Source organism: Choloepus didactylus, chromosome 4, assembly GCF_015220235.1.
Source record: "Choloepus didactylus isolate mChoDid1 chromosome 4, mChoDid1.pri, whole genome shotgun sequence".
Taxonomy (NCBI): domain Eukaryota; kingdom Metazoa; phylum Chordata; class Mammalia; order Pilosa; family Megalonychidae; genus Choloepus; species Choloepus didactylus.
The window spans coordinates 87,721,571-87,731,995 of NC_051310.1; the positions used below are offsets into that span (position 1 = coordinate 87,721,571).

Genomic DNA, 10,425 nt, shown 5'->3' on the forward strand with positions numbered 1-10,425 from the left:
ATGTGTTTCTTTCACCTCAAAACAGGTATTGTTATTATTATCGTGTTGCAAAAGAGGAACGTTCTAGCACAAGAAGGTTAAAAGCTATGTCCAAGCAAGTTTATTTATTCATTCAATCACTATTTATGAGTGTTCTAGTGCCAGAATAGAGACAGAAGAAAGAGCAAGGTATGGAACTAACCACCAAGCACTGATAATATTTAATCAACAATTACCCAAATACTCATGATTGTATACATACTGTGAAGAAGAGGACTCTTTGGCAAAGGGAAGTGGGGGTACTGACCTCTTCTGGAGATCGGGAAAGTTTCCATGAAAGCCGAGACTAAAAGGGTGAACAAGAGATGGGAAGGGGGATTTCAAGGGCACAAAAGATTTTTCCAGGCAAAGGAAAGCTTGTGGGTTCATGAATATAATAACAAAAGGAAGGGAGGCATGTAACTAGGTTGAGGAGAGAGCCAGGGACCCTATTATACTTGCAAATGTCAGTGTTCAGCTCAATCTTGGAATCTTCAGATTCCAAGTTCCACGTGCAATTTTCACCTCCCACCTCACACCTCACAAAAGCATTGACCCTGAAGGGTCTATGAGATGAAGAATCAGTTTCTCTGGAAGAGCTGAGAACTTGTACCACTTGGCTGTTCAGATGATAGCACCACCCTGCCTTGTCTTAGCTTCAGTCATAGAGATATCAGGTGGGCACCTCTTGCTTGCTTTGGGCTTAGCTGCCATTTTACCCAAATTCAAGGGTCTTGAGAAGATTGCTACAGTCAAACGATTCATAACTTCAGTTTGTTGCTGTTAGGATCCTTTATCAATTTCTTAGATTTCATGATTCTTAGCTCTTCTGGATGAGTACAAGAGTGTCTTGGCACAATATAAAAGGAAAGGATTTATTATCCTCATTAGAGGCTAAAATAGCATCAAAGCCCAGTTCATGGGTTCAAATTTCAGCTCTTTTCAACTGTCAAACTAACCTTCTTAGACTTTTCATGGGCAAGGTGGGGAGAACATCATAGTATCTGCTTTATGTTAAAGTCCCTGTTGAGGATTAAATAAAAAACAGCAGAGAACCTGACCCTTAGTAAACCCTCACTTGAGGTTAAACAGTATAATATTATTATTATTCTATTATCATTATTATTAACATTAATTAAAGCCTGCTACAGTGGGGACACCCTTTTAGACTTTCAGGGGATGGAATACATTCACATATCTTTGTAATCAAGGCTAAGCATGGGTAAGTGATTAGTGGCCGTGTTGTTAATTAACTCTCTCCAGTAAAAAGGGACCATGGAGAACTCTGCACTTAAGCAGCTGATTGCAATACAATAAGCTCTATTATGCAAAGGCTCTGGTTGGGGGCCTTTTGCCTTGCACACAAAGAAAACAGGAGTTAAGAGAGGAGAAAGGTCACCATTCCCTTCCTTTTTAATTAGAAAGCACTAAGAAGATGAAAACGCACAATAAGGCTCTGCAGTAGTGAAGTGTAATTCAAGTAATGTGTGCCCTGGGGCTCTCTCCATCAATATTCACGGAAGCAGTGTGGTGCAGTTGAGAGTTAGCCTGTCCGAGTTGGGCAAGCGACCAGATTTCAAATGTCAGCTCAGTCACTGACTAGCTGTGGGATGTTGCCCAGGCACTTCTCATCTCTACTGCGCCTAGTTTCCTCACTGGTAAAAATGTCTAAAATGAAACCCACATCTCTGTGTAGTTGTAAGCATGTAATGTGACGAATGATGGCACGAACCACCATATATTGAGCATTTAATACATCCTAGCATATCAATAAGCATGGATTCTTTCTTTTGTGAAATCTTGGGTCAGAAGAGATTGGAAGACAGCCGTCAGGTAGGTGACTCCATCCTTATTTTCTGAGTTGAAGACTGAATTTTCAAAACCAAGTAGGCTTCATAGCAACATTATTCACAATAGCCAAAAGGTATGTGCAACCCAAGTGTCCATCAATAGATGAATGGATAAACAAAATGTGGTGCTGTGTATATATGTATTCCATTGTCTGTGTGTGTGTGTGTGTATTATACACACACACACACAATGGAATATTATTCAGCTGTAAAAAGGAATGATGTTCTAATAAAGTAACAACATGGACGGACCTTGAAGACATTGTGTTGAATGAAATAAGCCAGACACAAAGGGACAAATATTGTACTATTCAACCTATCTGAAATATCTAAAATAAGCAAATTCATAGAGACGAAGTAGATGATGGTGGCAATGTTAGCACAACATTATAATTATAATTTCTACTGAAATAGAATTAATGTAACTTAAAAATGGTTACGATGGGAAATTTTATGATTATGTATATCCACAGTAAGTAAAAAATTAAAAATAAACAAAAATAGGCTATGTGAAATCATGAGTAAGAACATATGGGGAAAGAATGTAGAAAAGAAGGTGGGAGACAGGGAAGTTCTCAAGGTTCTTTGTTACAGTTTTCAGACTCCAGAAAATTCTTAGCATCGAGGGCTAAGACTAAAGGATTTGATGTTGCCCAGTGGGGAAGGAAACAGGCTGTAAACTCAAACTGGGGGATTCAAAACCTGTCTCCACTATTACCAGCTGTGACCTTGGGTAGGTTAAACTCAGAGCCTCCACATTCTCATCTGTAAATTGAGGATAAAATAATACCTCCTCACTGAGTAGTTGGCATTTAGTCCTGTACCTAAATGCCTGCATGTGGCAAGCATTTAAAAAACATTGGCCATTTTAATAGACTTGAACTGATTGCTAAATCTGCACAAACTGGTTTCTGGGAGTAATTCAAGGTTACAACCTGATATCTTATTATTCACATATTAACTATGGTCAAAGTTTTCCCACTTTGATTTTGATTCAGCCAAGTATTTGAGCCAAGACATACCTGAAATAAAACTAGTGTACATTAAAAAAGACATTCGGTGCAGTGCAAGGACCTTCATTATATACTCACCCAGTTTCTAAATAAGATTGCACATTACAATCATAATACTTAATATTTCTCATATTTGAGACCCACAGAAGCCATCACAGAAATGGAAACTGTTTTTTCTTTACGTTTCCTCTTTTTCTCTTCAACAATTAGGTCCTTATTGTCCACCTACTCGGGGAAGCAAGCAGAAAGTTAAAAAGAGGAGTTTGCTTGGCTTTTGCTTCCCCAGTTCCCAGCCTTAAGGAAAACAGAGAAGATTCTGGGCTGAGAAGAAGTGGAGGGGGTGTGAGGATGAATGGGAAGTGAGGCAAACAGAGACACTGGGCCCTGGAGAGGGAGATGGACTTGAACCTAGACTTTGCTTCCCAGGTTTGCTTCCCTGGTGGGGTCAAGACCTCAGGGAGGTTTGGGAGACCAAACTTTGCTTAAAACACTAGATGACCTTCATGAGACCTGTGGGAAATTTGGGATGCCCCAAAGCCTGATTGCACCTCTCAAGTCAGAGAGTTGGTAGGTGTGATTCAAGGTGACTCGGGTCTAAGGATCAGTTCCAAGTGTAGAAATTTCTACTACTCCACATAGTCTCTTGTTCCAGCTCTTCCAGTTTGTCCCCTTCTATATTTTCTTTCTCAAGTCAGCAGATGACTTTTCACAAAAGGGAAACTCTCAAGCAGTTCTGGGCATACAGGGAGGGGTGCCTGGGATGTCTTTCTAATAGAAAGACAACACGATCTCTGGAGTTTTGGGGAATCTGCAATCATATGCCTTGCAGGCTGCTCCTTGAAACCACTGTCTTACATCTGAGTTGTGTGGCTGGGATGAGGGTATGAAGTAGAATAACAGAGTGGATTCCCTGACTCCCAGGGTGGTGGGCTTCATGTTGTGCTTGTGTGCATAGACCCAGGGTTCCAAGGATGTACAGTGGGGTGGGGGTACTTTGTGAGTGCAGCTCTGACCAGTGGTACACTGCATCTAGCTCCCCTCTACTGGTGAAGACTAATTGTTAAATTATCAGAAGTTCTGTGGCTGGTTGTTAAACAGAGCCATTAAAAATTAAAGTCAAGTGTTCCAGTTTGCTAATGCTGTCATCATGCAAAATACTAGAAATGGATTGGCTTTTATAAAGGGGGTGTATTTGGTTACAAGTTTACAGTCCTAAGGCCATAAAAGGGTCCAGACTAAAGCATCAACAGGAGGATACTGTCACTGAAGAACGGCCAATGTTGTCTTGGACACCTCTGTCAGCTGGGAAGTTATGTGGATCGTGTCTGCTATTCCTTTGCTCCCAGTTGCATTTCAAAATGGCATTTGCAGGGTTGCATTTCAAAATGGCATTCTCTGAAATGTCTCTGGGCTTGTCTCTCTTAGCCTCTTCAGCTCCTGTGCATCTAACCGTATGGGGTCCACTCTTACTTTCTCTGGAGCAAACTCTAAGCTAGCATCTCTTAGCTTAGCATCTCCAGACTTCCTTCTGTCCACATCTCCAAGCATCAGCTTGCATCTTGGTCTCTCCAAAAGTCTCTCTCAGCTGCTCTGAGCTCCTTCTGTCTGTGAGCTCTCTTATATGGCTCCAGTGATCTAATGTAGACCAACCTGAATGGGTAGGGTAATACCTCTATGGAAGTAATTTAACCAAAGGTATCACCCGCAGTTGGTTGTGTCACATCTCCATGGAAACACTCAATCAAGATGTTCCATCCAACAAAATCGGATTAAAAGATCACGGCTTTGTGGAGGACGTAATATATCCAAACTGGCACAGTAAGTAAATGTACAATGAAATGAATTACATTCAAAACAAAGGAAATAAATAATCAAATTTTATCACTTTTTATTATTTTACTACAGTTTTCTTTTATCATGCTCTTGATATTATGTCTATTTTACCTATATGGTGAAACGGCTACAGGCTGGTATACTGCGGTGCAGCTCCCTCCAAGTCTGTGTTCAGTGAAATTGGCCATGGTGGGAGTATTTATACATCGCAGAAATCAGCAAAAGCTACACAGCCGGAGAACTATTTGTTAAGAACAAGGGGACTGCTCTTTCCAGCCAGCGCCGTGCGATGGCATCTCCTGGGACAACTGGCACAAGTGCCTCAAGACCAGGGGCAAGAGGAAACCCTATCACAGGAAGCAGAAGTATGAGCTAGGACGCCCGGCTGCTGGCACAAAGATTGGCCCCCATCACATACACACAGTTTGGGTGCAAGGAGGCAACAAGAAGTACCCTGCCCTGAGGCTGGATGTGGGGAACTTCTCCTGGGGTTCTGAGTGCTGTACTCGCAAAACAAGGATCATCGATGTTGTCTACAATGCATCCGATAACGAGCTGGTCTGCACCAAGACCCCAGTGAAGAACTGTATTGTGCTCATTGACAGCACACCGTACAGGCAGTGGTATGAGTCCCACTATGCCCTGCCCCTGGGCCGCAAGAAGGGTGCCAAGCTGACTCCTGAGGAGGAAGAAATTTTAAACAAAAAATGATCAAAGAAAATTCAGAAGGAATACGATGAAAGGAAAAAGAATGCCACGATCAGCAGTCTTCTTGAGGAGCAGTTCCAACTGGGCAAGCTTCTTGCGTGCATTGCTTCCAGGCCAGGCCAATGTGGCTGAGCAGATGGCTTTGTGCTGGAAGGCAAGGAGCTGGAGTTTTATCTGAGGAAAATCAAGGCACAGAAAGGCAAATAATTCCTCCCCCCATCCTAGCTGATGTAATAAAGATTTGTCCTATGTTAAAAAAAAAAAAAAAAAAGGAACAAGGAGACTTAACATAGGCATGGGGTTTTGAAGGACCGAGGAAGACCAAATTAGAACCCAGGCTATGATGATGGCACCAGGGTGGGTGTCGGGGCCGTCCGCATGGGATGCCTATGATCAAATGGGTGAGATGCATGAAACACCACAGGAGGTGCAAGGCCAAGTCCATGGGGGAGATCCAGGGAGAAGCATGAGGCCAGCTGGTCAGGACATCCTAAGAGGGTCATCAGCACCCTAGGAATTAGGGGAGGGAGCAAGGTAGCTGAAATATTTTCAGACTCCAGACCACATCATCCAGGGTGCAGCCTGGAGACAGAAATCACACCCATTATTTGAACAGGGAGAATTTAATATCAAGAATCACACGCTAGGTATAAAGTTGCTACCTAGGTAAGTGAGGGAATAAAAGATAATTCTAAGGTTTCAAAGTGTAACAACTACAGAAGTAGTAACCACCTCCAGGACTGGAGGAACAAAAGGAAGTGATTGGAATTTTTTTAAACTTAAAAACTCAGAGGAGGGGTCCTATAGAAATGAAATTCAGACTCCTTAGGAGGGTTGTTGCTTGGCTGTGGCTATGGTCATTGGGGTTGGAGGGGCCCAATCAAGCTGTTTTCTGCAGATATTGAAAACACTATTCAGCAGTGTTCCAGTTTGCTAATGCTGCCAGAATGCAAAACACCAGAAATGGATTGGCTTTTATAAAGGGGGTTTATTTGATTACAAAGTTACAGTCTTAAGGCCATAAAGTGTCCAAGGTAATGCATCAGCAATCGGGTACCTTCACTGGAGGATGGCCAATGGTGCCCGGAAAACCTCTGTTAGCTGGAAAGCCATGTGGCTGGCATCTGCTCCAGAGTTCCGGTTTCAAAATGGCTTTCTCCCAGAATGTTCCTCTCTAGGCTGCAGTTCCTCAAAAATGTCACTCGTAGTTGCTCTTGGGGCGTTTTTTTCCTCTCTTAACTTCTCCAGAACAAAAGTCTGCTTTCAATGGCTGTCTTCAAACTGTCTCTCATCTGCAGCTCCTCTCTAAGCTCCTGTGCATTCTTCCGAGTTTCCCTCTTGGCTGTAGCAAGCTCACTCCTTCTTTCTGAGCTTATAAAAGTGCTCCAGTAAACTAATCAAGGCACATGCTGAATGGGCAGGGCCACACCTCCATGGAAATTATCCAATGAAAGAGCCGCCCTCAATTGAGTGATCACATCTCCACGGAAACATCCAATCAAAAGGTCACACCTTAATCAAAAAGATTAACCAATCTCCCCCCACAAAATTGCATAAAAGATAATGGTGAGGCGGGGCAATATGGCAGACTGGTGAGCTGTATGTTTTAGTTACTCCTCCAGGAAAGTAGGTAGAAAGCCAGGAACTATGTGGACTGGACACCACAGAGCAATCTGACTTTGGGCATACTTCATACAACACTCATGAAAACGTGGAACTGCTGAGATCAGCGAAATCTGTAAGTTTTTGCGGCCAGGGGACCCGCGCCCCTCCCTGCCAGGCTCAGTCCCGGGGGAGGAGGGGCTGTCAGCTCCGGGAAGGAGAAGGGAGAACTGCAGTGGCTGCCCTTATCGGAAACTCATTCTACTGATTCAAACTCCAACCATAGATAGACTGAGACCAGACACCAGAGAATCTGAGAGCAGCCAGCCCAGCAGAGAGGAGACAGGCATAGAAAAAAAACAACACGAAAAACTCCAAAATAAAAGCGGAGGATTTTTGGATTTCTGGTGAACATAGAAAGGGGAAGGGCCCTGAGGCGCATATGCAAATCCCGAAGAAAAGCTGATCTCTCTGCCCTGTGGACCTTTCCTTAATGGCCCTGGTTGCTTTGTCTCTTAGCATTTCAATAACCCATTAGATCTCTGAGGAGGGCCCTTTGTTTTTTTTTTTTTTTGTTTTTTTTTTTTGTTTTTTTTTAATCCTTTTTTCTTTTTCTAAAACAATTACTCTAAGAAGCCCAATACAGAAAGCTTCAAAGACTTGCTATTTGGGCAGGTCAAGTCAAGAGCAGAACTAGGAGAGCTCTGAGACAAAACGCAATAATCCAGTTGCTGAGAAAATTCACTAAACACCACAACTTCCCAAGAAAAGGGGGGTGTCTGCTCACAGCCATCATCCTGGTGGACAGGAAACACTCCTACCCATCACCAGCCCCATAGCCCAGAACTGCCCCAGACAACCCAGTGTGACGGAAGTGCTTCAAATAACAGGCACACACCACAAAACTGGGCGTGGACATTAGCCTTCCCTGCAACCTCAGCTGATTGTCCCAGAGTTGGGAAGGTAGAGCAGTGTGAATTAACAAAGCCCCATTCAGCCATCATTTCAGCAGACTGGGAGCCTCCCTACACAGCCCGGGGTGCACGGCCTGGAAGAGGGGCCCACTTGCAAGTCTCAGGAGCCATACGCCAATACCAAGGACTTGTGGGTCAGTGGCAGAGACAAACTGTGGCAGGACTGAACTGAAGGATTAGACTATTGCAGCAGCTTTAAAACTCTAGGATCACCAGGGAGATTTCATTGTTAGAGCCACCCCCCCCTCCCTGACTGCCCAGAAACACGCCCCATACACAGGGCAGGCAACACCAACTACACACGCAAGCTTGGTACACCAATTGGACCCCACAAGACTCACTCCCCCACTCACCAAAAAGGCTAAACAGGGGAGAACTGGCTTGTGGAGAACAGGTGGTTCGTGGACGCCACCTGCTGGTTAGTTAGAGAAAGTGTACTCCACGAAGCTGTAGATCTGATAAATTAGAGATAAGGACTTCAATTGGTCTACAAATCCTAAAAGAACCCTATCAAGTTCAGCAAATGCCACGAGGCCAAAAACAACAGAAAATTATAAAGCATATGAAAAAACCAGACGATATGGATAACCCAAGCCCAAGCACCCAAATCAAAAGACCAGAAGAGACACAGCACCTAGAGCAGCTACTCAAAGAACTAAAGATGAACAATGAGACCATAGTACGGGAGATAAAGGAAAACAAGAAGACCCTAGAAGAGCATAAAGAAGACATTGCAAGACTAAATAAAAAAACGGATGATCTTATGGAAATTAAAGAAACTGTTGACCAAATTAAAAAGATTCTGGACACTCATAGTACAAGACTAGAGGAAGTTGAACAACGAATCAGTGACCTGGAAGATGACAGAATGGAAAATGAAAGCATAAAAGAAAGAATGGGGAAAAAAATTGAAAAAATCGAAATGGACCTCAGGGATATGATAGATAATATGAAACATCCAAATATAAGACTCATTGGTGTCCCAGAAGGGGAAGAAAAGGGTAAAGGTCTAGGAAGAGTATTCAAAGAAATTGTTGGGGAAAACTTCCCAAATCTTCTAAACAACATAAACACACAAATCATAAATGCTCAGCGAACTCCAAATAGAATAAATCCAAATAAACCCACTCCGAGACATATACTGATCACACTATCAAACACAGAAGAGAAGGAGCAAGTTCTGAAAGCAGCAAGAGAAAAGCAATTCACCACATACAAAGGAAACAGCATAAGACTAAGTAGTGACTACTCAGCAGCCACCATGGAGGCGAGAAGGCAGTGGCACGATATATTTAAAATTCTGAGTGAGAAAAATTTCCAGCCAAGAATACTTTATCCAGCAAAGCTCTCCTTCAAATTCAAGGGAGAGCTTAAATTTTTCACAGACAAACAAAAGCTGAGAGAATTTGCTAACAAGAGACCTGCCCTACTGGAGATACTAAAGGGAGCCCTACAAACAGAGAAACAAAGAAAGGACAGAGAGACTTGGAGAAAGGTTCAGTACTAAAGAGATTCGGTATGGGTACAATAAAGGATATTAATAGACAGAGGGGAAAAATATGACAAACATAAACCAAAGGATAAGATGGCTGATTCAAGAAATGCCTTCACGGTTATAACGTTGAATGTAAATGGATTAAACTCCCCAATTAAAAGATATAGAGTCGCAGAATGGATCAAAAAAAATGAACCATCAATATGTTGCATACAAGAGACTCATCTTAGACACAGGGACACAAAGAAACTGAAAGTGAAAGGATGGAAAAAAATATTTCACGCAAGCTACAGCCAAAAGAAAGCAGGTGTAGCAATATTAATCTCAGATAAAATAGACTTCAAATGCAGGGATGTTTTGAGAGACAAAGAAGGCCACTACGTACTAATAAAAGGGGCAATTCAGCAAGAAGAAATAACAATCGTAAATGTCTATGCACCCAACCAAGGTGCCACAAAATACATGAGAGAAACACTGGAAAAACTAAAGGAAGCAATTGATGTTTCCACAATAATTGTGGGAGACTTCAACACATCACTCTCTCCTATAGATAGATCAACCAGACAGAAGACCAATAAGGAAATTGAAAACTTAAACAATCTGATAAATGAATTAGATTGAACAGACATATACAGGACATTACATCCCAAATCACCAGGATACACATACTTTTCTAGTGCTCACGGAACTTTCTCCAGAATAGATCATATGCTGGGACATAAAACAAGCCTCAATAAATTTAAAAAGATTGAAATTATTCAAAGCACATTCTCTGACCACAATGGAATACAATTAGAAGTCAATAACCATCAGAGACTTAGAAAATTCACAAATACCTGGAGGTTAAACAACACACTCCTAAACAATCAGTGGGTTAAAGAAGAAATAGCAAGAGAAATTGCTAAATATATAGAGACGAATGAAAATGAGAA

General features: G+C 42.3%; 1 pseudogene; it reads left to right on the forward strand.

The window, feature by feature from the left end:
- LOC119532726 overlaps positions 1-5,629 on the forward strand; it is a 33,858-nt pseudogene extending 28,229 nt beyond the window's left edge.
- The last annotated feature ends 4,796 nt before the right edge of the window (positions 5,630-10,425 follow it).